We start from the raw sequence: 27,318 nt of genomic DNA, 5'->3' as shown, positions 1-27,318 counted from the left end.
CCTCATCTGAATGTGTTTGTTTTGGTCTCTGATTTCAACAAATATGAATGATATAAAGTATTATCTAAGAATGATAACCAATCCTCTCAGTTGAACGATGCTTTTTGACATTGTTTTGACTGTTTTCAGCAGAATATTAATAGGATCATTGAGGTTGTTTTTAAAAATCTCAATATCAAATCATTTCCAGATATCGGTTTGTTAAGCTTTAAAACTTTAGGTTGGATGAAATTAGATGAAATATCGGATAGAGAACAATATGCGAGCAATGTTGGTGAAGGTTGTTAAATCTTGTATGGAAACCTGGCTATAATGGTGTTGTTGCGGCTGAATGAGCGCTACCAGTCACTCACTTTCTGTCTCTCCCGCGGTTACCGAGACACGGGCTGGTTATACCACCTACTAGAGGCCTCAACCAGCTATCTGCTGATCTCCTCTGAACTGCGGTACATCTCGTGTGATTGTTGCAGCCAGAGGATGTAGTCTACTCTTTTCTACATGGTTTTGCTAGGAGGGCAAATTTATCCGGGATAGCTATACTGCCAAAAACCGGATGCATTCTGAATTGAACAGTATTGGGTTTTTAATCATATGATATTTAAGTAGCCTAAGGAAGAACGGGAATCGTTTCCAGTAAGAACGACTTACAGTACGATACATTATGACAATCGAGTGAGCATTTGGTTTTTATTGAAATAACTCAATACACATTTGACCAGTATCGCTGCGCCAATGTACTGTAGTGACCGCCTTTCAAACTGCTGAAGTACTTCGCTGAGAGACTGGAGCGGATGTTTCGCACTGAGTAGGTCGCTTTGCAACTCGCACTATCCACAGAGCGAGCCGGTGATGAGGGCTGGTCGGGATTGCGTTAGTATATTGGAAATTCAAAACGATTTTGGAATAATGGCGAAGTGAAAGTAAGGACGCCGAGGATGCAACATCTTGTTGGTAGAATACACGATGGACAAACGCCTGCCGTGAACGGTAAGAAAGGCACAACCACTGTCCGTTTTCTGTTAATGAGGTTTCATGATTATCAAATCGTTAGAATGGCACATTGAAAAGTCAGGTACTTTGTCTAAACGTACTTTCTCATGCCCTTATCCATTGTAAATTATTTTCAAGAAATCCATGACTATGTATAGTTACTGCCAAAATGGGTGTATAGTTCAAGTTGGTATTGATATTAGATGGAATTACTCGTGTTGTTGTTTAGAATATTGCTGCATTCGGTTATCACTTTTCGCCTGCGCCGCCACCCTAGTCGCATTTGATGCCAGGCTGCGCGTGCATGTCCCATGGATAGGCTATTGAATCCTATATCAAGAAACAGTCATTGAGATTCAGCAATCATGATCAAACACGACTGACTGTGAGATAACGATATCCATATTCATCTAGCTTTTCAATGATTTAATTGAGATGTAAAGGTACATTTATAGCAAGGTTTTTAAGGGGACATGTGATTGGGGAATCAAATTGGACATGATTATTCTATTATCATGACCCAAATGCAGATAAACGGCTGTTAATGCATGATTAACGAAAATGTAGCTTGTACATGCATGAGCATGTTACAGATTATCCTGGCACATTCAAACACTTTGGAGCCATCTGTGACTTGAAGTGCACCAATTTTGCACTATTCTGTCCCTGTCATTACACTGCATGCATATTCAGGCATGAACTTAGGGGTGGCTGGGAGCCTAGTGGTTAGAGCATTGGGCCAGTAACTCAAAGGTTGCTGGTTTGAATCCCTGAGCTGTCAATGTCTGCTGGAAAAAGAACTGCTTGCATTGCTGGAATTGTTGCTTACATATTATGTGTAGGGGCCTGGGGATTCGTTTTCAAGAACTACTGAATACTAGGGATACTCTGTGAGTACCAAAAACACCGCATCCAGTACTGTTGCTTTCCCAAGTTGGCTGCATCCTATGTAATAGATGGATGAACTGCTGGGAAAATAAGTAATCTTATCCAAAGTGTGGAGTCATATGGTGAAAATGACATGTTCCATTTAGAGGTGGGGATGGAGAGAGCACCATTGAAAAGAAACACGGAAAATGTGTTGGGTATTCATGTCACCTTCATTTTCTTTCATTTGAAGCACATGCAATCATGCCTGTAAAATGATTTTGTGACCTTGGGACTATAATGTTATATTTGCACAAAGCAATGTTCTGAAATATTCAGCATCAAAGTTTTCACATCCAAGAACTAAAAACTGTTTTGTAGTGAATTCGTCTTTCATAAGCCATTAAGGTCCTCACCTTTAAAGTACCCAAAGTGTGTAGAATCAAAATCCTTAGATATTTGTAAATATGTTATTTTAGGTGGGTGCAAACACAGAACCTTGTGGTTTTGAAATTTCAATCTGGATTCAGCCATAAGGTTCTATCTGGCGCAGAATGTTACAAATATTTATATTTCAATAGAAAAGTACAGCTATTTAATGATTAAATAAATAGAATGCTCTTCTTTCTAATCCCATCAACAAATGTATTGTTAATGTTTGTCACACATTTGTTAAAGCGCTAGTTCACTAAAATGACAAGTACACTGTAGCCTATGGAGAACTAGCAACATTGCTAAAGCTTAGCCCTGGATGAGTAAACTGATACATTTTTCTTGTCTCCGACACCCACAGTCAGTTAACTACTTGCTAGTTATCAATACAATGTGGTATGCTAATCCTTCCATGGAGGTTTTCATATTGATATGGAACAAGACAAAAACAGCAATGCCTCTCCAATGCGCCTTTACCTTCGTGGGAATTGGCTTATATGGACATGGCTAAATTGAACTGTTTCTTACAGAAGGCAATTCAGAGAAACAGATGGTAATTTTGCTGCACATAGAAAGGCGTCCGGAGTGCATTCAGGTGCGTGTGCAGCAGTGAATGTTCTTCACAATAGACAAACATGGGCTCATTCTGTTCAGAACAACTCAGGACATGATGCCATGTCATCTTGTAACTGTACATCAAACATAGTGATCATGAATGTTGACACTGTATATGACATGACATTTATAATATGGAAATGTGAAGTGCACATTTGGACTCACGGGTGTTTGGCTTACTTGTATGGCATCAAAGTGGTATTTATTATAATCCTCAACGTCTCATATTTCAAATACATAGAGTCCTCTTAATTTACAGCTTTTCTCTCATTCGGAACACCATTTTTTTTAAAGTTTCCCAATTAGTAGGAGGGAAGGAGGCCACTTCTTGTTGCGTTCAGAACGTCTGTCAGTCAACACCCATACAGGACTGTGAAGCTCAGAGCCTGAGCTCTGATGTCATTTATAGCATGTTACTGTACAGCCACTGTGTTTATTTGTTTTTACCATAAAGAGCTTAAGTGATGGTCATTCTTCTGAACAAGTGGTGAAAAACATCTAAGTAATTGTAAAAGAGGACCAGAACCTATTATATGAATAATCAAGAATTTGGGACTATAAGGTTCTATATGCAAAATGTATGGTTTTGAGATGAGTATTTTTCAAGTTCCAGATCTCAGAACTGTTTTGTGATGTCTTTCTCTTTCATGACTCAATAAGTACCTTACATACAGTTACTTTTGATTGACAACCCAGCATTGTGTGATGTTTGCAAAGATAGAACGTTCAGATTTTTCACACATTTTTAAAAACTTTTTCACAAATCTGACACATCTCATGTAAAGGACCACCTAAAGAGCAACGATCTATGTAGGTAACTCATTTTTGACCAAAATGTCAGCTAGAACCTTAAAGTCACAAGGTCCCGATTTGTCCAATTTGGATAATTGGAATGTGGTTTTTAGAGAAGATTGGCAACTAGCTATATTCTTTTGCCTTTATGTAAGCATAATTTAGCCTCTGCTAAGGGATCTGAACCTTAATCACACTGGAGGTAGTGTGCTTGCCCTGTAACCACAGGGTTGTTGGTTCAAGCCTTGCTCTGGCTTTTCTCCCCCTCAATTGCTTTATGTCTACAACATAAACTTAGTAGTAGTGTTGCTTCAGAGAGATGATATTGCATACTCTTGAATAGCAGCAATGAAACATGTATTTTAGCTTAGAAAGCAGGTGAGCTGCAGTACTGTGTTTTTAACCATGAAGTTTCTAGTTCAGAACTTTACTTTCTCAGTATTTCCATGCTATATAGTCACGTGTTCAAGAATGTGTGAAGAAAAAATAATGAGCACCTTCCACAACATGCTCTCCAAACCTGCAGTGCTAGTTCTAAGATATTTATAAAACTGGTCCTAGATTCTCTGTCCTGCCAGAGCTGCCTGTGAAGTCAGTCCACAGCGGTCAGTCTGTGTGAAGTAGTTTACAGAGGCACCGCCAACAATAGGCTAACCTTAATACCTGTGCTGCGCAGCCAGGAACACTTAACTCCCTCCCTGGTGGAGCTAGCTGGCTCACTACCACGTCACAGCAGGCAGGCCATGCAGAGGGAAGGGATCCTGGCTATAGTGCTCACTGCTAAACCCATTGTCTGCTGTTTAAGAGATGGCCTTTGCCTCACAGGGATTAGAAACATGCCGCTAATTTACTTACTATTAACCATTTCACACTACAGCTGGGCGATATAGCCAAAATATCATACCACGGTATTTGACAGTATTTTATGTTTTTGAGTAGTGACCCTAGGGTGGCAACACATACATTCTAAGTGATTTCAATGGGTCTTTCTCCATTCTGATTGTTTTATACTGCTCAATTCTACTTCAACCAATAATCAGTTTCTGCATTTTCATACATTTTGGCATTTTCTGCACTCATTTGAGATAATTTCCCATGTAGGGCTGCATGATATGGGCAAACAATCTAGGCCTTATGTTGCAATTGCAATTTGACTTGCGATTTAGAGCAAAACATTTGGGTGAACTGTTGGAATCATGGAAATAGAATGTATAGTTAGAATATAATAGTTGGCACTTTGAATACAGCGATGTTTGACATGACGACAAATGAAAATGCCAGGGAGAAGTTATTGTGACATGGTAGGCACCAAAGTGTTAATAGTAAGTGTTTCTTAGGGGACCTTATAATCTTTGGCTACATTGAATGTATTTTCTTAGCTATATCATGTGGCTAACATACAGTATTCAGGCTTTGCATATTCCTCGATATACCGCCCTGCCCTAATTCACACCATACCTCCCATGAGCACGCTCCAACTTCATGGTGACATGGCTGCATGGAGGTCACAGCTCAAATCTCAAGGATGTAGAGTTGGTGGAGGGGTTAACAGACAAAAAAAATCACATCCAGATTCTGCCATTTTACAAGGAATCTGATTCCCCACCTTTTTATTGCACAGCATCTGTATTGGTAACTGTATGTGAATCCATCCCCCTTCTCCCAATCTGTATACTGGGAGCCCCTGTACATAGACCTTAAAATAGAAAAATAGACACTTATTCTTGTGATTGTATTCTAATGACAACATTAAAATCACTCTTGTGAGGATTCTTTATTCCTTGTGCAGCAACAACATATATACCATTATTGGTCTATTTAATGTGAAAAGTTCTACGGGTTGGGTTGGATCGCACTCTGGTGCAGGCCTTTGGGCTCTCTAATAATACCTCTCTAAGCAGCCCCTGGGCTGGGCCTCTCAGAGGATCTGCTAGCTATAAATAATGTCACATATGTCACCGTTCTTCTGACTGACGCACGCTAAGCCCCATTCTTAGCTGCCTGCACACTACACAGGACGCACAGCACAGAGAGCGTGCACGGTTGTGTGGTGTGTCTGAGGGACTGAGCTATGGGACTCCAACTGTGTGTGTGTGTGTGTTTGTGTAGGGGATTGGGAGGTGACATAGACCTCAGGCCTGCTTCTCTCTATCTCTTCATCCACCTCTTCATATTACTCCTGGTTTTATCACCTCTCTGCATCGCTGGTGTTTTCTTCCTTACTCACTAAGCTTGCCCTCTCTGCCTCGCTACGCTCTCTCTCCATCTCCTCTCCTCTCCCCTCCCACGGAGCTTGCCCTCTCTGCCTCACTCTCCCTCCCCTCTCCTCTCCTCCTCTCCCCTCCCACCCAGCTTTCCCTCTCTGCCTCGCTACACTCTCAGTTCCTCCCTCCCTTTTCCTCCTCTCCCCTCCCAACCAGCTTGCCCTCTCTTCCTCGCTACGCTCTCTCTCCATCTCCTCTCCTCCTTTCCCCTCCCACGGAGCTTGCCCTCTCTGCCTCACTCTCCCTCCCCTCTCCTCCTCTCCCCTCCCACCCAGCTTTCCCTTTCTGCCTCGCTACGCTCTCAGTTCCTCCCTCCCTTTTCCTCCTCTCCCCTCCCACCCAGCTTTCCCTCTCTGCCTCGCTACGCTCTCAGTTCCTCCCTCCCTTTTCCTCCTCTCCCCACCCATCCAGCTTGCCCTCTCTGCCTCGCTCTCCCTCCCATCTCCTCCTCTCCCCACCCACCCAGCTTGCACTCTCTGCCTTGCTCTCCCTCCCCTCTCCTCCTCTCCCCACCCACCCAGCTTGCACTCCTGACTGGCAGACTGTCGAGCCTGCCAGAGAAAGAGGTTACTGTCACTTTGTTTTGCCAAATATATTTTCTGAGAATTTTACACGCCCGTCAGCATAAGGAAACAATAGCATCGCCGTGGGACGTATAAAGACTGCTTGCTGTGCTGAGCACTAAAACCATCAAAATTGTTTTACAGTCTTAAAGGGATACTTCAGGATTTTGGCAATGAAGCCCTTAGTCTACTTCCCCAGAGTCAAATGAACTCATGGTAACCATTTTCATGTCTCTGTCCAGTATGAAAGAAGTTGAAGGTAGTTTGGCTCGCCAATGCGCAATGACTGGTAGTCTATGGGTATCTGCTAGCATGCTAGACTTCCCGTCATTGCACTAATGCTAGTTAGCAACTTCATTCAAACTGCACACAGAGGCATAAAAACGATATCCACAAGTTCATCAGACTATGCGAAAGTAGATTTAAAAAAAAATGCATTTCACCTTTATTTAACCAGGTAGGCCAGTTGAGAACAAGTTGTCATTTACAACTGCGACCTGGCCAAGATAAAGCAAAGCAGTTTGACAAAAACAACAACACAGAGATACACATGGGATAAACAAACGTACAGTCAATAGCACAATAGAAAAAATCTGTAAAAAGTTTGTGCTAATGAAGTTAAAAGGTAAGGCAATAAATAGGCCATAATGGTAAAGTAATTACAATTTAGCAATTAACACTAGAGTGATAGATGTGCAGATGAGGATGTGCAAGTAGAAATACTGGTGTGTAAAAGAGCAGAAAAACAAAAACAAATATGGGGATAAGGTAGGTAGTAGGATGGGCTATTTACAGATGGGCTGTGTACAGCAACAGCGATCGGTAAGCTGCTCTGACAGCTGATGCTTAAAGTTAGTGAGGGAGATATAAGTCTCCAACTTCAGTGATTTTTGCAATTCTTTCCAGTCATTGGCAGCAGAGAACTGGAAGGAAAGGTGGCCCAAGAAGTGTTGGCTTTGGTGATGACCAGTGAAATATACCTGCTGGAGCGCGTGCTACGGGGGGGTGTTGCTGTGGTGACCAGTGAGCTGAGATAAGGCAGAGCTTTACCGAGCAAAGACTTATAGATGACCTGGAGCCACTGGGTTTGGCGACGAATATGCAGTGAGGACCAGCCAACGAGAGCATACAGGTCATAGTGGTGGGTAGTATATGGGGCTTTGGTGACAAAACGGATGGCACCTTGATAGACTGCATACAATTTGATGAGTAGAGTGTTGGAGGCTATTTTGTAAATGACATCGCCGAAGTCGAGGATCGGTAGGATAGTGGAGATGCTTAATATGAGTCTGGACTGAGAGTTTACAGTCTAGCCAGACAACTAGGTATTTATAGTTGTCTACATATTCTAAGTCAGAACCATTCAGAGTAATGATGCTAGTCGGGCGGGTGCGGGCAGCGATCGGTTGAAGAGCATGGATTTAGTTTTACTAGCATTTAAAAGCTGTTGGAGGCCATGGAAGTGTTGTATGGCATTGAAGCTCATTTGGAGGTTTGTTAACACAGTGTCCAAAGAAGGGCCAGATGTATATAGAATGGTGTCATCTGCGTAGAGGTGGATCAAAGAATCACCCGCAGCAAGAGCGTCATCATTGATATATACAGAGAAAAGAGTCGGCCCGAGAATTTAACCCTGTGGCACCCCCATAGAGACTGCCAGAGGTCCGGACAACAGGCCCTCTGATTTGACACACTGAACTCTATCTGAGAAGTAGTTAGTGAACCAGGCGAGGCAGTCATTAGAGAAACCAAGGCTGTTGAGTCTGCCGATAAGAATAATGTGATTGACAGAGTCAAGTCTTTATCGATGGAGGTTATGATATCGTTTAGGACCTTGAGCATGGCTGAGGTGCATACGTGGCCAGCTCGGAAACTGGATTGCATAGCGGAGAAGGAACGGTGGGATTCGAAATTGGCGGTGATCTGTTTGTTAACTTGGCTTTCGAAGAATTTAGAAGGGCAGGGCAGGATGGATTTAGGTCTGTAACAGTTTGGGTCTAGAGTGTCTCCCTCTTTGAAGAGGGGGATGACTGCGGCCGCTTTCCAATCTTTGGAATCTCAGACGATATGAGAGGTTGAACAGGCTAGTAATAGGGGTTGCAACAATGGCGGCAGATCATTTTAGGAAGAGAGGGTCCAGATTGTCTTGCCCAGCTGATTTGTAAGGATCCAGATTTTGCAGTTGTTTCATAACATCAGCTGCCTGGATTTGGGCGAAGGAGAAGCGAGGGAGGGGGCTTGGGCCAGTTGCTGCGGGGGGTGCAGAGCTGTTGGCCGGGGTTGGGGTAGCCAGGTGGAAAGCATGGCCAGCCGTAGAGAAATACTTATTGAAATTCTCGATTATCGTGGCGACAGTGTTTCCTAGCCTCAGCGCAGTGGGCAGCTGGGAGGAGGTGCTCTTATTCTCCATGGTCTTTACAGTGTCCCAAAACTTTTTGGAATTAGTGCAAATTTATTTTTGAGAAAGCTAGCCTTTGCTTTCCTAACTGACCTTGTATATTGGTTCCTGACTTCCTTGAAAAGTTGCATATCGCGGGGACTTTTCGATGCTAGTGCAGTATGCCACAGATAAAGGGACTCATTCCCAAAATCCCGAATTATCCTTTTAAACCACAACACCAAGCACAGGGAAACACACCCACAATTACTTCAAAATTGCTGACCAACATGCCTGAGATCAGATGTAACGTGGGACCTAAAAACTGAATTCATAAGCTTTTTAGCTACAAGCATTCCCACAATGTTTAAATACATAGAGAGTATAGAGAGTTAACGCTTTCCTCAAAGGTGTCAATATCTCCTACTGTATACTGTACGTGAGGCATTTATAATTCCTTTGATACTGCAACACCCATAGAGGTGTCATAACTGGTTCCATAAAGGGTGTTATGAATGCCTTATGTACACTCCCTTCCAGTAAAGTGTTACCATTATAGCAAAGCTTCCACAAATAACAAACAGTGGTGCCATCTGATAGCAACCAACAACTGGTTTAATATTCATGTCAACCATCTCCTTCAGCAACTTGGCATCTATTTCAAAAGAGAGCGACAGCATTGCCCAATGTTTATTGAGCCACCTTACAGATCCTTTAATATCCATGCACGTCAGTGGAGGCTGCTGAGGGGAGGACGGCTCATAATAATGACTGGAATGGAGCAAATGGAATGGTATCAAACATGGAAACAGTGTGTTTCATGTATTTGATACCGTTCCTCTTATTTCTCTCCAGCCATTACCATGAGCCAGTCCTCCCCTATTAAGGTGCCACCAACCTCCAGTGATACACGGTGATTGTATTGTACGTTGCTAGGCATCATTGATTAGCCATGGTGCACATTAGCCATAGTGTAGAAATTAAATTCTCCCTTCATTTGAACTCTTAAAGTGTTTCATGCTGTGAAGATGAATGCTAGCACTAGAATGTGTCCACTCTTAAACCTGGGTTGAGTGTTGGTTGATGCTGTGTTCTGGTGATCAGAGTGCCCTCACTGTTGCCTGCCAGTGGAGGCTGCTAGCCTGAGTGTCAGTCAGAGCACCAAAGGCATTAGGCTAAAAGGACTAAAAGGCTCAAGAGATGAAAGCTCCTCTGCACAGACAGGCACTGCACTCAACTATATAAGCCTGGACTTCCTGACTGTACATAGGCGTAGCCTGGACTCCCTGGCTGTACATAGGCGTAGTCTGGACTCCCTGGCTGTACATAGGCGTAGCCTGGACTCCCTGGCTGTACATAGGTGTAGCCTGGACTCCCTGGCTGTACATAGGCGTAGCCTGGACTCCCTGGCCGTACATAGGCCTTGCCTGGACTCTCTTGCTGTACATAGGCTTAGCCTGGACTCCCTGTCTGTCTTACTCCTGATGTCAGAGAAGACAAGACAGCAGCAAGTCTCATTTGTTGTTACAACCACTGCAATGTCCCCTCATCAGCCATTGATTCTGTCCTTGGACCAGCAGCATCCCTAAAGCTGGGATTAGATGGTCACGCCTGTTTCATCAAACAGTGAACTGAACATATATGGGTAGAACAGGGTGTTCAATCAAAAGGGATGGATGTGGATTATACACAGAACAGTGGTTTAGCCTGCTCCCAGATCAGTCTTGTTAAATCCTATGGTCATTATCACGAGTTGGCATCAGAAACAAATCTGCGACCAGGCTAGGTTTGTCTTGTCCCTTCTGGTGAGGGTTCAGCTGGCAGTATCGCGTGCCACCTACCCAAACCGACCTATGCCCAGTTTAGTCATGTTGTCCATTTTTGCTCAGTTGTGGAGGTGGATAAACAATTTTTATCGGTTGGTCCCAAATGTTGTTGTTTTTTTGGTTCCAAATGGTTGGTTATAGCGAATAAAGTTAAGCTAACCCCTCAATTGACATATTTTAAGAATGCACTGCAATTATCTATTTTGATAGGGGACAGTTGCTAAAGATTAGGGTAGATCATTCACGGGACAAAAAGTTGGTTGAGAATCAGACATTTTGGGCCATTTATAAATAACGTATGGTTTGTAATTGTGGGATGTTGTCTTTGTTAAATAGCAGACGATCAAAGCAAAATAGGACAAAGAGTCATCATTTCCCACTCTCAAGCCTGTCTGTGCAAAGCCAAAAGTGGGCCCAAAGCCAAATCCACTGCTCATGTATTTAGTTATTCCTGATTCTCTGATCCCTCTCTCGTATGGACAATCCAATCCCATCACTGACAGGTCAGCACTTACAGAGTTAGAAACCAACAGGATTATAGACTGAACAATATATCCAGACATATCTTCTCTGGTGCTCTTTAGTTGTTTTGTCAGGGAAAATGTGTGGCTGTATGATACAGGCCTGGCTGCCTGCATTGCCTCTTGGTAATTCATTAAGATCTAATATTTGCTTTGTGAAGCCTCTCAGTTCTCCAGTGCAAGTAGTGCTGCTTTCTTCCAGCAGCACGCGTTCCATCACACTGTTTACACGCCAGGCTATATAAATTACTTCTCTGCATCAGAAGCACTGAGTGTCTCTGGAAATTGAGTTCAAACAATGTCAGACATTCTTTGGACACCTAACATGTAGCGCAGGTACTTTTCAATTGTTATCTGTTCAATTGAAATATGTCTGTACATTCCAGAAATAGCTTGGAACATTTGAGAGATATAGACACACAGTGAACACTTAATGCAAGAATATTTCAAGTAAACTGCTGCCTACATATTCTCTAATTAGGATTCACATTTTGTATATCACAGTTGTAACCTGGGGTATTTGTCTCTCTTGTTAGCTCCAGTGGGACACTTAAGATGGACGGCGAGGGTACAGACATACAAATAGAGAAATTGAGCTGCGCGTCTCTCTCAGCTGCCAGAGAATAAGCCCTGTGTCATTTCTTCCCCACTGTAGCCCTGAAATTAAACAAGTCTAAGGCACAGATTTACGTCGAGCTTCAGTTGGCCTTTGTGTAATTTTCTAAAGATTAATTTTGCAGTGAGGGCTTGGCTTCAGCCGCTCAATGACTCTACTCTCCCATGGAGAGAGAGGGAGGGGTGGAGAGAGGGGGAGGAAGAGAGGGAGGAAGAGAGAGAGGTGCAGAGAGAGAGAAAGATCAGGCACTGAGAGCGTCAATGTGAGAAAGGACCTAACTCTTGAAACATTGAGCAACGTATGATGAGAAAGACACAGAGAGAGTGAGATGATGAAAAAAGAGAGAGAGTGACAGAGGAGAGATGGGAAGAAAAATGATAGTTGAGAACAAGGCTGCAGAGAGTGAGAGCTGGGGAATGAGTAGGAAGCAGGAATTGAGGGGAAGAAAGGGAGGAGTGTTACTCATCATTGCACTAGAGGCTCTCATTAACACAGGTCCCTATGTGAGTGGGGGTACTGTGTCCGTGTCAGCGTGCCACAGCTGACCCGTTCTCTCTCTGCCACACGTTGTGCCATGCCCTTGAGCCATTTCCTGGCTTGCTGCAACACCTTGGCGTGCTGCATGCTGAGTGACTGTGATCTGAATGTGAAAGAAGACCACACCTACATGTGAACGCTCTCTCTCTCTCTCTCTCTCTCTGTCTCTCTCTCTCTCTTTCTCTCTCTCTCTCTCTCTAGTGCTTTAGAATGCTGGGTTATTACATTTTATATATGTGACAGGCAGCTTCTGGAATTTATGAATATGACTCACTCAATTATTATCTGTTACTGTAGTTGCCCATATTATGCAAGTTGTTATGTAGACCAAGTCAAATACATTGGTTACAGTAGTCCAAGCAGAGAAAAAGAGAAAGTCTGCTATTTGTCTATATGTTAGACATAGCATTTTCCTTATAGGACAGAGAGCTAAGTAATAGTCTTATTACTAATACTGTTTACAGATGAACGGAAAGTTACCGTTCTGGAAATTACACACACTCACATAAACACACACACACACACACACACACACACACACACACACACACACACACACACACACACACACACACACACACACACACACACACACACACACACACACACACACACACACACACACACACACACACACACACACACACACACACACACACACAGCTGTGTCCCAGAGCATCAGTATAACAGCTTTGGGAGTGTATAGTGGGAGGGAGAGCAGCAGGATAGCATGGTTCTGTTGCTAATGCTAGAATACTGGAACTCAGCATGGGTCTCCCTGCAGATATATCTTGTCTTTGATAGCTCTATATTACACCCGTTATCAGGCAGTTATACAACAACTGCCCAAAAGGTTAAGACTGGGTTTGTTTTAAAATGACTCCCTTGCTTTGATAACACTCTCATCTTACATTCAGCTTTCATATCGGGAGCTATGTGGCAAGACATGTTGTCTGGCAATTAATAAATTTCTTAAAGTCGCAGATACATTGTTAAAAACAAGCATGCATGCACACAAACACACAAACACGTACACACGTACACAAATACACACCCTTGTGATGTATAAATAGTACTGTTAGTTGTGGAACGATACATCCGTCAAACAACAATCCAACTCTGGTTTCTTGGCAACTGCATCGGCCCCTATTTATCCTTACTGCCTGGTAAGTGGAGCAGTTTGTAGAGTGAATATCTCCTAAGGGAAGGGTTGAAATCATACAGCTATTCCCTCAGGGTAGTAGCAGGCAGACCCTGGCAGAGGTGCTTAGAGCCTTTAGAGGGTTCTGTTCTCTCTCCACATGTCCATATGACAAGGATTCACTCTGTTGTGTTCTCTCTCCACATGTCCACATCACAAGGATTCACTCTGTTCTGTTCTCTCTCCACATGTCCACATCACAAGGATTCACTCTGTTCTGTTCTCTCTCCACATGTCCACATCACAAGGATTCACTCTGTTCTGTTCTCTCTCCACATGTCCACATCACAAGGATTCACTCTGTTCTGTTCTCTCTCCACATGTCCATATGACAAGGATTCACTCTGTTCTGTTCTCTCTCCACATGTCCACATCACAAGGATTCACTCTGTTCTGTTCTCTCTCCACATGTCCACATCACAAGGATTCACTCTGTTCTGTTCTCTCTCCACATGTCCACATCACAAGGATTCACTCTGTTCTGTTCTCTCTCCACATGTCCACATCACAAGGATTCACTCTGTTCTGTTCTCTCTCCACATGTCCACATCACAAGGATTCACTCTGTTCTGTTCTCTCTCCACATGTCCACATCACAAGGATTCACTCTGTTCTGTTCTCTCTCCACATGTCCACATGATTCACCCTGTTCTGTTCTCTCTCCACATGTCCATATGACAAGGATTCACTCTGTTCTGTTCTCTCTCTACATGTCCGCATGACAAAGATTCACCCTGTTCTGTTCTCTCTCCACATGTTTCACCCTGTTCTGTTCTCTCTCCACATGACCATGATTCACCCTGTTCTGTTCTCTCTCCACATGACCATGATTCACTCTGTTCTGTCCTCTCTCCACATGACCATGATTCACTCTGTTCTGTCCTCTCTCCACATGACCATGATTCACCCTGTTCTGTCCTCTCTCCACATGACCATGATTCACTCTGTTCTGTCCCCTCTCTATGTGGCACCGCTTGAACTTCTTCTTTGCACATTGTCCTCAGCTGGTGTGTGAGGGATGAGTGGCCTCAGTACTTTTGGTTCCTCCTGGTTCAATGATAGCATGTTGTGTTAACTTCATTACATTATTCAGGCAATGTATGGCAAAGACATCAAGAATCATCTCATTCAACCTTGTAGTGGAACTTTGCTCGTGAAGAAGCAGGATTGTGTAAAAGAAAAAAAAGAAAAAAAAAGTAATTATTATGTTTGCTCTTTCAGCAGATACAATTGTTTGGCCCTAAATAAAATAACCCTAAAACATGTTGTATTAAAGGAAGAACGAATCATTTAAATGTTCAGTACTTGTCATTCTTAATAAGCAGGCTTTTGTGGAGGAGCAGCAAACCCACAGTATTAGTTGTTGATGGCAGTTTTCTCCCACAGCCTCATTGTGTAATTGATCTGCCGTTCACTGCATAGCCGTTGACACCAGGCAAGCCCTGAAAAGAGGACGGGAGTGCCCAGGGGACCAGCACAGCACAAAAAAAGAGCTTTGAAGTGAAGCAAATGGTGGAGGAAGAATTCAACCTACATACCGGCTGGAAGAAACACATGGTTGCTATTCATGGCACACAATGTGTGTGTGTGTGTGTGTGTTTGGGTGCATACGTGCGTGTACACAGTATTTGTCTATCTACAAGGTGCAGTTTTTCTGCAGCTGGTCCGCCTCTTCTGGTCTCATTGACAGGGTTTAGAAAAGGGTATTATTTCACTGTTCTTGATATTATTTGCATGGTACAGTACAGCCTACCTATTAACTGAGTCCTAACTTTCTCACTGCAATCATTTCGACCCCTTGATTGGCCTGGCATGATGGCAGGATCTGAATTCAAATCAAATCAATTTTTTTGGTCACATACACGTACATGTTTAGAAGATGTTATTGCGAGTTTAGAAATGCTTGTGGTTCTAGTTCCGACAGCGCAGCAATATATAACAAATATTATCTAACAATTTCACAACAAATACTCTATACACATAAATCTAAGTAAAGGAATGGAATTAAGAATATATAAATATATGGACAAGCAACGACAGAGCGGCATAGACTAAGATACAGTGGAATAGTATAGAATACAGTATATACATATGAGATGAGTAATACATAGACTAAGATACAGTGGAATAGTATAGAATACAGTATATACATATGAGATGAGTAATACATAGACTAAGATACAGTGGAATAGTATAGAATACAGTATATACATATGAGATGAGTAATACATAGACTAAGATACAGTGGAATAGTATAGAATACAGTATATACATATGAGATGAGTAATACATAGACTAAGATACAGTGGAATAGTATAGAATACAGTATATACATATGAGATGAGTAATACATAGACTAAGATACAGTGGAATAGTATAGAATACAGTATATACATATGAGATGAGTAATACATAGACTAAGATACAGTGGAATAGTATAGAATACAGTATATACATATGAGATGAGTAATACATAGACTAAGATACAGTGGAATAGTATAGAATACAGTATATACATATGAGATGAGTAATACATAGACTAAGATACAGTGGAATAGTATAGAATACAGTATATACATATGAGATGAGTAATACATAGACTAAGATACAGTGGAATAGTATAGAATACAGTATATACATATGAGATGAGTAATACATAGACTAAGATACAGTGGAATAGTATAGAATACAGTATATACATATGAGATGAGTAATGCAAGATATGTTACCATTATTGAAGAGACCTTTTGGTTGCCCTAAATATCAATAATTTAGTGGAACGGAGACCACAGTTTGTTCCCTGTTCGGACTTTGCCTCTGACAGATAGGTTAGCGATTACAACTTTGGGCCAGTAACTGAAAGATTGCTGGTTCGAATACCCGAGCTGACGAGGTAAAACAAATCTGTCCATGTTCCCTTGAGCAAGGCACTTAACTGTTTATTCTGTGGAACCACATTACAGGTCAAGCTATCAGACACATTTTAAACTGTGCTTATTCTGTGAAACCACATTACAAGTCAAGCTATCAGACACATTCTAAACTGTGCCTATTCTGTGGAACCACATTACAAGTCAAGCTATCAGACACATTTTAAACTGTGCTTATTCTGTGGAACCACATTACAAGTCAAGCTATCGACACATTTTAAACTGTGCTTATTCTGTGGAACCACATTACAAGTCAAGCTATCTGACACATGAACCCTTTACACAGGTGGATATTGGCCCATATAGATAAGGCCAAATTGAGATGTTTCTAACAGAAGAACTATAAAAACTATATGCATGACCATGGTAGCAATTGAAAGAGAACACTGGGGATTATGGGGAAATGATCAGACCAAAGGTGAGGACATAACAGTTCACATGACGGAATCCAAACATTACACTGTTGATTTTATGTGCATTTTATATTCACTGTACTTTTCACAGCATTTGTCAGTAACAACATCTGAAAATCCTCTGGATACATTCAGTAACATAATAAGAATAATCGTGGACATTTTGGAGTAGGTGCAACATAAGACAAAAACTATTACGAAGGTTTGAGTGAGAGGACTGGTGTCTCCAAGCTGTGCGCAGTTCCTATGTCATTTCAATTTATGACTCAAGGAAAGAGCCTTCAAATATAAGGTGCTTTATTTTAGCTCTCCTAGCTGTTCAACGGCACGTTGAGGACCTGAAGCAAGAACACTTGTACTTTTTTGGTTTGGAACTGTTAGGTTCTAATTCTTCAGAGTAAATAACTCACGGACACTAGAGAAGCTTTAACCAAGTTGAATTCTACCCAAAGGGTCATTACAGCTGTAATTCAGACAACAAAACATTTCACACAAGCACTGATATTTAACCCTTTCTCCTAGGCTGAGTCTCCTCCTCCACAACCGAACAGCAAATGTATCCCTGTTGTTAGACAGAACCTTAGTGATATCTGTTCTTCCTCACTTCGTCTAACCTGACCTCTACCCCAAAGTGCTCACTCCTCCCCAACTCAAGGCTGTCATGGTGACTGGTACCAGACTGTGTCTCTTCTCCTCCCAGAGGATCCCTGATGGCTAACAATAACATATCCTGACATAATGTAAACGTTATACATGACCCTCTCTCCCTCAGTGACATTGTTAGTTTCTAAGATTTCCACCCGTCTCCCCTTATCAATGCCTGTCACATGTAATCGCTTCCCTGCACTCAACACATTCCAAGCTTAGTTGCACCCACTATATACCTTCCTCCTATAACCCTTAACTTCTGGTGTCGACCCTCAACCTTAGCACTCCATCAGCGACATGAATAAGTAACATTGCATATTCTCAGAACCCAACAGAACACAGCCTACTGTTCAATTCACATTCACTTGGAAAAGATTATAAATGAACAAACAATGATAACAAAACGTGATCAAAAAATTATAAACAATTATTATAAATGAACAAACAATGATAATAACACATTAATTACATTTAAAAATATATATATATTATAAATGAACAAACAATGAATAACAAACATTCACCATGAGGTTTACAAACTCAGAGACTTATGGCCTCTGTTCTATGATCACACCATTTTATTTCCATCTCTTATCACACAACGAAATGGCAAAAACGCTTTTTGTTTCTCCACTTTCTCTTTCTGGTTCCTAAGAAAGTGACGGCATAAGACTTGGAACGCAACAAAAAGACACACAAAACATAACAATATTAACAATGTGATAAAGTATGCATAAGTATATATGCATGAAAACCAAAGTTTGAGACCATGACAATTCCCACTCTCTCTTCACTTGACACTATTCCTCCAGGATACTTTTCTGGTGGATTCCACAAAAATGAAAGCCCTAAAAAAGCCTCCTCATGCTTTCACCCAGTTCTCCCCTTTCGGCCCCAGGTTCTGAGAGGCGTTCTCAAGTCATGTCATTTTCACTTTGTTCCCCATGTCCTCCATTTTCACCTGATAGGCACGTCACCTACCTGATATGCAAGTGCGTATCCCTAATCAACGATACATCCTCTTGAGGTAACTCAGCACTGTATATACTTTCACATCAATGACTTCAACATGTTGTTTAGAGTACAATTACCCCAACATCTATCCTCTATCATATGATGCATTAACCAATAAAGCAGCTAACCCAACCCAACTCTGATGTTTAAAGTAGCTCCCAGACCTAACCCATCTGCATGTCTTACAGTAGAATCTAGTCTTTGTCTCTCGCTCCGCTTCCTCTGACATGGTGTCTTCATGCTCACCCATTATGCAGCTGGACCTCACTTCACGTGAGAACTATGCCTGCCCCCCCCCCTCTTTACCGATGCAGGAGCTGTAAGGAGTAGTGTGTGTGGACCAAACCAACGCTGTCCTAACACCCCCGCCAGGTGTCTCTTGATGTACACTCAACCTCCAGAATTCCGCCCTTGCCCTTGGTTATCTCTGCTTTCACCTGAGGATATACATACTGCAACACATGAGTCATTTCCTTACAACATAGACTCCTCTTATGGCAAGTTCACTAATTTGTGACATTTGAATAACAGCCTCCCCTGTACTCCCATCGGTCTCCCAGTTACCAGTTACCAATCCATGTGGCACGAGCCCTCATCAACTGATATCCCGACAATGTTACTAAAGTAACCCCTGCTACTACAAGCATGGCCCATGACTATAGTCTCACAATACCCCACATTTGCGCCATAGTCCAGTTCCATGCTACCAATATAGCATCCTTCACTACTAGTTCTGCTCCTTCAGTTACTGTCCCTACAGCTCCATCAGTTACTGTCCCTACAGCTCCTTCAGTTACTGTCCCTACAGCTCCATCAGTTACTGTCCCTACATCTCCTTCAGTTACTGTCCCTACAGCTCCTTCTGTTACTGTCCCTACAGCTCCATCAGTTACTATCCCTACAGCTCCTTCAGTTCCTGTCCCTACAGCTCCTTCAGTTACTGTCCCTACAGCTCCTTCAGTTACTGTCCCTACAGCTCCTTCAGTTACTATCCCTACAGCTCCTTCAGTTACTGTCCCTACAGCTCCTTCAGTTACTGTCCCTACAGCTCCTTCAGTTACTGTCCCTACAGCTCCTTCAGTTACTGTCCCTACAGCTCCATCAGTTACTGTCCCTACAGCTCCTTCAGTTACTGTCCCTACAGCTCCTTCAGTTACTGTCCCTACAGCTCCATCAGTTACTGTCCCTACAGCTCCATCAGTTACTGTCCCTACAGCTCCATCAGTTACTGTCCCTACAGCTCCATCAGTTACTGTCCCTACAGCTCCTTCTGTTACTGTCCCTACAGCTCCTTCTGTTACTGCCCCTACAGCTCCTTCAGTTACTGTCCCTACAGCTCCTTCAGTTACTATCCCTACAGCTCCTTCAGTTACTGTCCCTACAGCTCCTTCTGTTACTGTCCCTACAGCTCCTTCTGTTACTGCCCCTACAGCTCCTTCAGTTACTATCCCTACAGCTCCTTCAGTTACTGTCCCTACAGCTCCTTCAGTTACTGTCCCTACAGCTCCTTCAGTTACTGTCCCTACAGCTCCTTCAGTTACTGTCCCTACAGCTCCTTCAGTTACTGTCCCTACAGCTCCTTCAGTTACTGTCCCTACAGCTCCTTCAGTTACTGTCCCTACAGCTCCTTCAGTTACTGTCCCTACAGCTCCTTCAGTTACTGTCCCTACAGCTCCTTCAGTTACTATCCCTACAGCTCCTTCAGTTACTATCCCTACAGCTCCTTCAGTTACTATCCCTACAGCTCCTTCAGTTACTGTCCCTACAGCTCCTTCTGTTACTGTCCCTACAGCTCCTTCTGTTACTGTCCCTACAGCTCCTTCAGTTACTATCCCTACAGCTCCTTCAGTTACTGCCCCTACAGCTCCTTCTGTTACTGCCCCTACAGCTCCTTCAGTCACTGTCTCTACCGTAACTTTCGTGAGAATAGCTCCTGCATGTAATCTGTCAAATGTTCGCCGGCTGTTAGAAATTGGGAAAAAGATGAATGATTTGGGAAAAATGTCCAACCTAACCTCTGAGTCACAGGTTTCCTGAAAGTTTACCATAGTGTCTGAAATGCCACCACTATCTCTTCTACTCTCACCATGATCTAGGTATGTGTAATGTTCAACTAATCCCCCATATTGTACACAGTTAGCTGTCCTCCCTCTACTATGAGCTATCTCCTGTAACAATATACATCTAACCCATAACACACTAGTCACTACTCCTAATGCATCTCTACAGTTATGAACATACTAACACATTCTCAAATCAATTAGTCTATATACATAATTTCAGTGACATTTGTTAGTTTCTAAGATCTCCACCCGTCTCCCCTTATCAATGCCTGTCACATGTAATCGATTCCTTGCACTCAACACATTCCAAGCTTAGTTGCACCCACTATATACCTTCCTCCTATAACCCTTAACTTCTGGTGTCGACCCTCAACCTTAGCACTCCATCAGTGACATGAATAAGTAACATTGCATATTCTCAGAACCCAACAGAACACAGCCTTGCATCCCCACCATTACACAATTACTGTTGTTGCTTACGCAATGCAAAACGTTCCATTATAAATCTAAATCTGGGTCAGGTGGGCATCGTTTGAAAGCGCATCGACCCGTATATGGGATGACAGGGGTTGTGAGTGTAAAGGGCTACACATTAAACTGTGCTTGTTCTGTGGAACCACATTACTAGTCCTGCTATTAGACACATTAACATCATTTACCTTTGAAGTATCCCAGTTAACGTCTCACAATCAGATTAGCTCCATTTCCCCCTCATGCCATCAGTTAGTGCTCCAGTCTGGCTCATATTTGTCCTACCGTTGGCAGCCGGCATCCCTTGGATTGACTTGGGTCAGAATGCCCATGTACCGACAAATATCAGATCAGACTTTTGATGCTGATGGGATTTCTTAGAAAACGTATTTGCTGTGGTTTATATTTGATCGTATTTTGGTCAGTGTAACACAGACTTTAAAATGATGTATTTCATAGCTGATAGGAAAGATTATGTCGACCCGTGTTTTTGGAGGTATTGGGTAATGTTCTATATTTTGTAGGCTAGCGATTACGACTGTATCATGTTTTTTCCCAACTGACAAGAGCTGGGTTCTGCCAACTACAAAGTGCAATTTCAAAAACAAAAAATGTAAGCCTGGTCCCAGATCAGTTTATGCTGTCTTTCAAGTTGGCAAGACAGCACAAACAGATCTGGAACCAAGCTAGCTTTGGAGTGCAGAACAGATCGCCTCACCCCCTTTGCTTTGCAGCCTCAGGACGTGTCAGTGTGTTCTTTGTTTTGTGTGATATTTTTGGATTGTCGTTAAAATGGCTCCACAGCCTGTACTCTGTAGCTAACGAGTGAGGCAAAGACTCTCAGGGTGACAACAGGGCTAAACTGATGACAGAACCCTGTGCACTAATGCAGCCCAATCCATTAAACATGGCCCAGTGGACATCCATTAGAGAGACCTATTCCCCACTCTATAGCACTGCATGGGGACAAAGAGCAGGTACAGCTGCTGTACAATACTCCTTGCTGTCATTTAGATGCCTTTCCCCTCCTGCTCTCTTCTTGGTCTCTAGCCGTCTCCATACAGCTGGTGACAGCAGTAAAAGGAGGTGGCTCTTCTGAACACACCCAGTCTGCTGTGACATCAGACAGACAGATGGGGGGGAAAGAGAGGAGGAGCGAGAACACACACAACTGTGATGCCAAACAGAAGAAAATAACAATAATTTCATACCTTGATTACATTGACACATGATCACATCTCTTTTTGAAGGGGGGGGGGATTCTTGGGAACAGATTTCCCCCAACATCTTTTTCCTGAATTCCTGGTGATTTGAGTCAATTGCAGGCTGGTTTTGGCCTGCGGGCCACCTGTTGCCGGCCCCAGTCTTACAATAGGTCAAAGCAACATCCTGCATTCTTGTTAGTATTGACATTTTGAAATGTGGCATTGACTTTTGAATGGCACTGATCTTCTGTACACAAAGTGGTAACTGTCAACTGGAGTCTGTTTGCTCAGGGTTTTACTCTTAATACAGAGATATTGCTGGTGCCGCTGCTTGTGAGAGTATGTCTGTTTTATTTGAGTTGAGTACTCCCTTGATCCCTTGTGTTATTACAGCATGATGTGGTGGCTGTAATGTATCAAAGGGGACTTTGGACATTGAGATTAAAGTCAGCCAACCACAACATGTATCCCATTGTTGTGCTGCTGTGATCTTACACTGGCTGTTTTGTTATGGCCTACGTCCTAGGAGGTCCTTGGTCACATTTATCTTATATACACTGAGTATACCTTCCTAATATATTGAGTTGCACCCAATTTTGCCCTCAGAACAGCCTCAATTCATCGGGGCATGGACTCTACAAGGTGTCGAAAGCGTTCCACAGGGATGCTGGCCCATGTTGACTCCAATGCTTCCAACATTTGAAATATATGCCATTTAGCAAATTATTTAATTCAAAGCCACATAGAGTCATGAGGGCATACATTTTACAAATCAAATCAAACCCACAATCCTGGCGTTGCAAGTGCCATGCTCTACCAACTGAGCCACAGAGAACCATGACGGGCATCCCAATCATGCCTGCCTGTAGATTTGAGCTTCTCCCAAGGGTGTCAGCTGCCTCACTGGGATTTGAAAATAATTTAAGTGACCAAAAAAGTATACTCCAATTTCCCACGTATGTCCACTTGATGATCATGGCCTACTCCGCACTGTATGGATGTATGGCAATGCTGAGACATCTTCCATTCCGTGGCAATATCCAAACAGTTTCACTATGTCATAAAAGTGCATTGTTCAATGTGCTCCTTGATGCATAAAACACAAATCATCCAGATGGATAAACAATCTGAATTATTGATAAGTTATTAAGGTAAATGAAAATCAATGGCTATTAAGTCACTCAGCCAGGACCATCAGTTAAGGAGTTGAGCAGGAGTTGTTCTTCTCAGCTGAAGATGCTGACCTTGTCCCGGTAATAAAAAGAGCAGCCGTTCAGTTTCAATCCTGTTAGTAAGCACAGCCAATGTAATATTTATAACATTTATTGGCTGAAGAATTAAGTTCAGCTTTCCTGAATTGAATCTCCCGTTCACAAAAATACCAAGGGGATGACAGGAGAATAAAAATCACCTCTCCTGCTTCCCAGTGAAAAATGGCCTGCATCCCCCATGTATCACACTTCCCACCAGCTATAGGTCTCACTTAATATTAATATAAATGTATGTGGATCTTAATGCAATATTGCAACATCTAATCTCAATACAGTAAGTGATATATCATATGATGTAGGTTAGTGAAATTTTGACCAGCAAAAAAAAGCTTATTTTTTTAAAGGATGAAAAATAGTGTTTGACTGAAAATCTGATGTACTATTGCTGCAATTCTTCATCACAAAATGTGGTGTTTGCAGTTGTTAAATCCCTATGTTAGCAATGTTTACCTCTAAATGAATGCTTTGCATTCTTGGGTAGCTGAAATTGAATTGAATTGAATAAGAAGCTCCGCCTCTTGTTCAGCTGCAATATTTGGTTCTGTAATGCTTTTCTTTGTCACGCCTCTGTCTCACCCAGATCACTATTGTTTTTCAAATGGTATTTGTTGCCTTATCTTACTTTCACCACAGTTGTCCCCTTGCCCTTTTGTCAGCCACCTCACGATGTCGGCCGAGTGCCCACGCATCAAGTTAGACTTGCAACCACTCTAGCAAATCAAATTGAATAAATTGGTTAAATAGATCAACTTCAACTATTTATAAACTATTCCACTCAGTTGGTGGAATATCTGCATGCCAATAACCAGGCCACTTTATAAATAGCCTTAAGTCCCCTGTACTTTTGTTAAGTTTATAATTAGCTCTATCTGTACACATCGGCTCCACGCCAGATCCATTTATATTGAATCAGGTTATAAATAGGCCACCACTTAAAGCCCTGTCCCATTGCTCAGTAAGAATACGGAATGACATACGAAGCATGTTGTTGGCGCACTCAGAGAGTAAATGTCTCTCCAATTAAAATAGAAAGCTTTGTCGTGATGCGTTCTCCTTTGCCACTGTGATGTATAGTAGTATAAGCTAATTGCACAACTTGTTTAGTTAACTAGGATAACCATGGTGGACATACAGTACTTTGGCAGGGCTTTCTATTGATTTATAATCTGCTCTCACAAACCAGTAAGAAGTCCCATTCAGACATTAGAAGTACACTAGGCATACTAGAAACACACAATGCGCACAAAGCTTTGATTACTCTAGTTACTGAGAAGTGATTTAATCACTGTTCTGACCCTCTCCGTTAAGCCCCTTTCAATCTAAGTTTAGAACCTTAAGATGAGACCCTGGTCAGTGAGTGTCAGTCTTAAGACAGTCTTTCAGGGTCAGACACTGACTTTCACCATTAGGATGCAAGCTAGACAGATGGGAATTTTACTAGTCCTAAACCTCAATCGACAGGCATATTATTGCACAGTTAATGGGTATGGGGATAGGTGGTGAGTGTGTGTGTCCAGGAGTCTGCGTAACAGAATAACAATGTTTTAAGCAAAGGTATTACGTATTAAACCAGCAACTTAACCTATGCCCCTGAAATGAAAATTAGCAGTTAAGTAGCCTAATTTGGGGAATACAAAACAGTCATTTATTAACATAGCCTCTGAACATTTCTTAAATGTGCTTAACATTTAAATTGTTAGTCATCTAGCAGATGCTCTAATCCAGAGTGATTTACTGTAGTGTGCATACATTTTAATACTTTTTTTGTACTGGTCCTTCGTGGGAATCAAACCCACAACACCAGCCTGCTTCCTACTGGGCCGTCTTTAGCCTGCTTCCTACCGGTCCGTCTTTAGCCTGCTTCCTACCGGGCCGTCTTTACCCTGCTTCCTTCTGGACTGTTTTTAGCCTGTTTCCTACTGGGCCGTCTTTAGCCTGCTTCCTACTGGGCCGTCTTTAGCCTGCTTCCTACTGGGCCGTCTTTAGCCTGTTTCCTACTGGACTGTTTTTAGCCTGCTTCCTACTGGACTGTTTTTAGCCTGATTCCTACTGGACTGTCTTTATCTTGCATCCTACTGGGTGTCTTTAGCCTGCTTCAACAGGTGAATCTTACTATCAACATTGTAAACAGAGTCAGAGGCATGTGGTGGCTTGGGGAATAGGGACTTAAGGAGGCGCTACTAATCCTGTTGAAGTAGGCTAATTAGAGCACATGACTTTACACTCACATGGAGAGAGAGAGCCTTCAGATTACACAGATCCACAAAGAATTCGAAAACAAACCGGATTTGGATCAACTCCCATATCTACTGGGTGAAATACCACAGAGTGCCATCACAGCAGCAAGATTTGTGACCTGTTGCCACAAGAAAAGGTCAACCAGTGAAGAACAAACACCATTGTAAATACAACCCATATTTATGCTTATTTATTTTCCGTTTTGTACTTTAAGCATTTGTACATCATTACAACACTGTATACAGTTGAAGTCGGAAGTTTACATACACTTAGGTTGGAGTCATTAAAACTTGTTTTTCAACCACTCCACACATTTCTTGTCAACAAACTATAGTTTTGGCAAGTCGGTTAGGACTAAAGGTCGACCGATTATGATTTTAACGCCGATACCGATTATTGGAGGACCAAAAAAGTCGAAACCGATTAATCGGCCGATATAAAATATATATATTTGTAATAATGACAATTATAACAATACTGAATGAACACTTATTTTAACTTAATATAATACATCAATAAAATCAATTTAGCCTCAAGTAAATAATGAAACATGTTCAATTTGGTTTAAATAATGCAAAAACAAAGTGTTGGAGAAGAAAGTAAAAGTGCAATATGTGCTAACATTTCAGTTCCTTGCTCAGAACATGAGAACATATGAAAGCTGGTGGTTCCTTTTAACATGAGTCTTCAATATTCCCAGGTAAGAAGTTTTAGGTTGTAGTTATTATAGGAATTATAGGACTATTTCCCTCTATACCATTTGTATTTCATTAACCTTTCACTATTGGATGTTCTTATAGTCACTTTAGTATTGCCAGTGTAACAGTATAGCTTCCGTCCCTCTCCTTGCTCCTCCCTGGGCTCGAACCAGCAACACACCACACCACAACAGCCACCACAACGAAGCAGCGTTACCCATGCAGAGCAAGGGAAACAACCACCCCTAGGCTCAGAGCGAGTGAAGTTTCAAACGCTATTAGCGCGCGCTAACTAGCCAGCCATTTCACTTCGGTTACACCAGCCTCATCTCGGGAGTTGATAGGCTTGAAGTCATAAACAGCGCAATGCTTGACGCACAAGGAAGAGCTGCTGGCAAAACGCACGAAAGTGCTGTTTGAATGAATGTTTACGTGCCTGTTTCTGCCTACCACCGCTCAGTCAGATACTTAGATACTTGTATGCTCAGTCAGCTTATATGCAATGCTAGAAAATATCTAGTAATATCATCAACCATGTGGAGTTAACGAGTGATTATGATTGATTGTTTTTTATAAGATAAGTTTAATGCTAGCTAGCAACTTACCTTGGCTTACTGCATTCGTGTAACATTCCACTCCTTGTGGAGTGCAACGAGAGAGAGGCAGGTCGTTAGGTCGTTATTAGTTAACTGTAAGTTTGCAAATTTGGATCCTCCGAGCTGACAAGGTGAAAATCTGTCGTTCTGCCCCCGAACGAGGCAGTTAA

The 27,318-nt window shown here is 42.3% G+C and overlaps 1 protein-coding gene across 1 annotated transcript in view; it reads left to right on the top strand.

Annotated features, from left to right (window-relative positions):
• The first annotated feature begins 714 nt into the window (after positions 1 to 714).
• Positions 715 to 27,318, top strand: part of LOC109866658 (leucine-rich repeat and fibronectin type-III domain-containing protein 2) — a 112,130-nt gene continuing 85,526 nt past the window's right edge. Inside the window, exon 1 of the mRNA XM_020455440.2 lies at positions 715 to 987. The gene's annotated coding sequence lies outside the window, so the exon portion shown is untranslated. The remainder of the gene's footprint in view (positions 988 to 27,318) is intronic.

The sequence above is a fragment of the Oncorhynchus kisutch genome, linkage group LG21 (genome assembly GCF_002021735.2).
Source record: "Oncorhynchus kisutch isolate 150728-3 linkage group LG21, Okis_V2, whole genome shotgun sequence".
In the NCBI taxonomy this organism is placed as follows: domain Eukaryota; kingdom Metazoa; phylum Chordata; class Actinopteri; order Salmoniformes; family Salmonidae; genus Oncorhynchus; species Oncorhynchus kisutch.
Note: the sequence above shows the minus strand (reverse complement) of the source record. Positions and strands in the feature narration are given on the sequence as shown.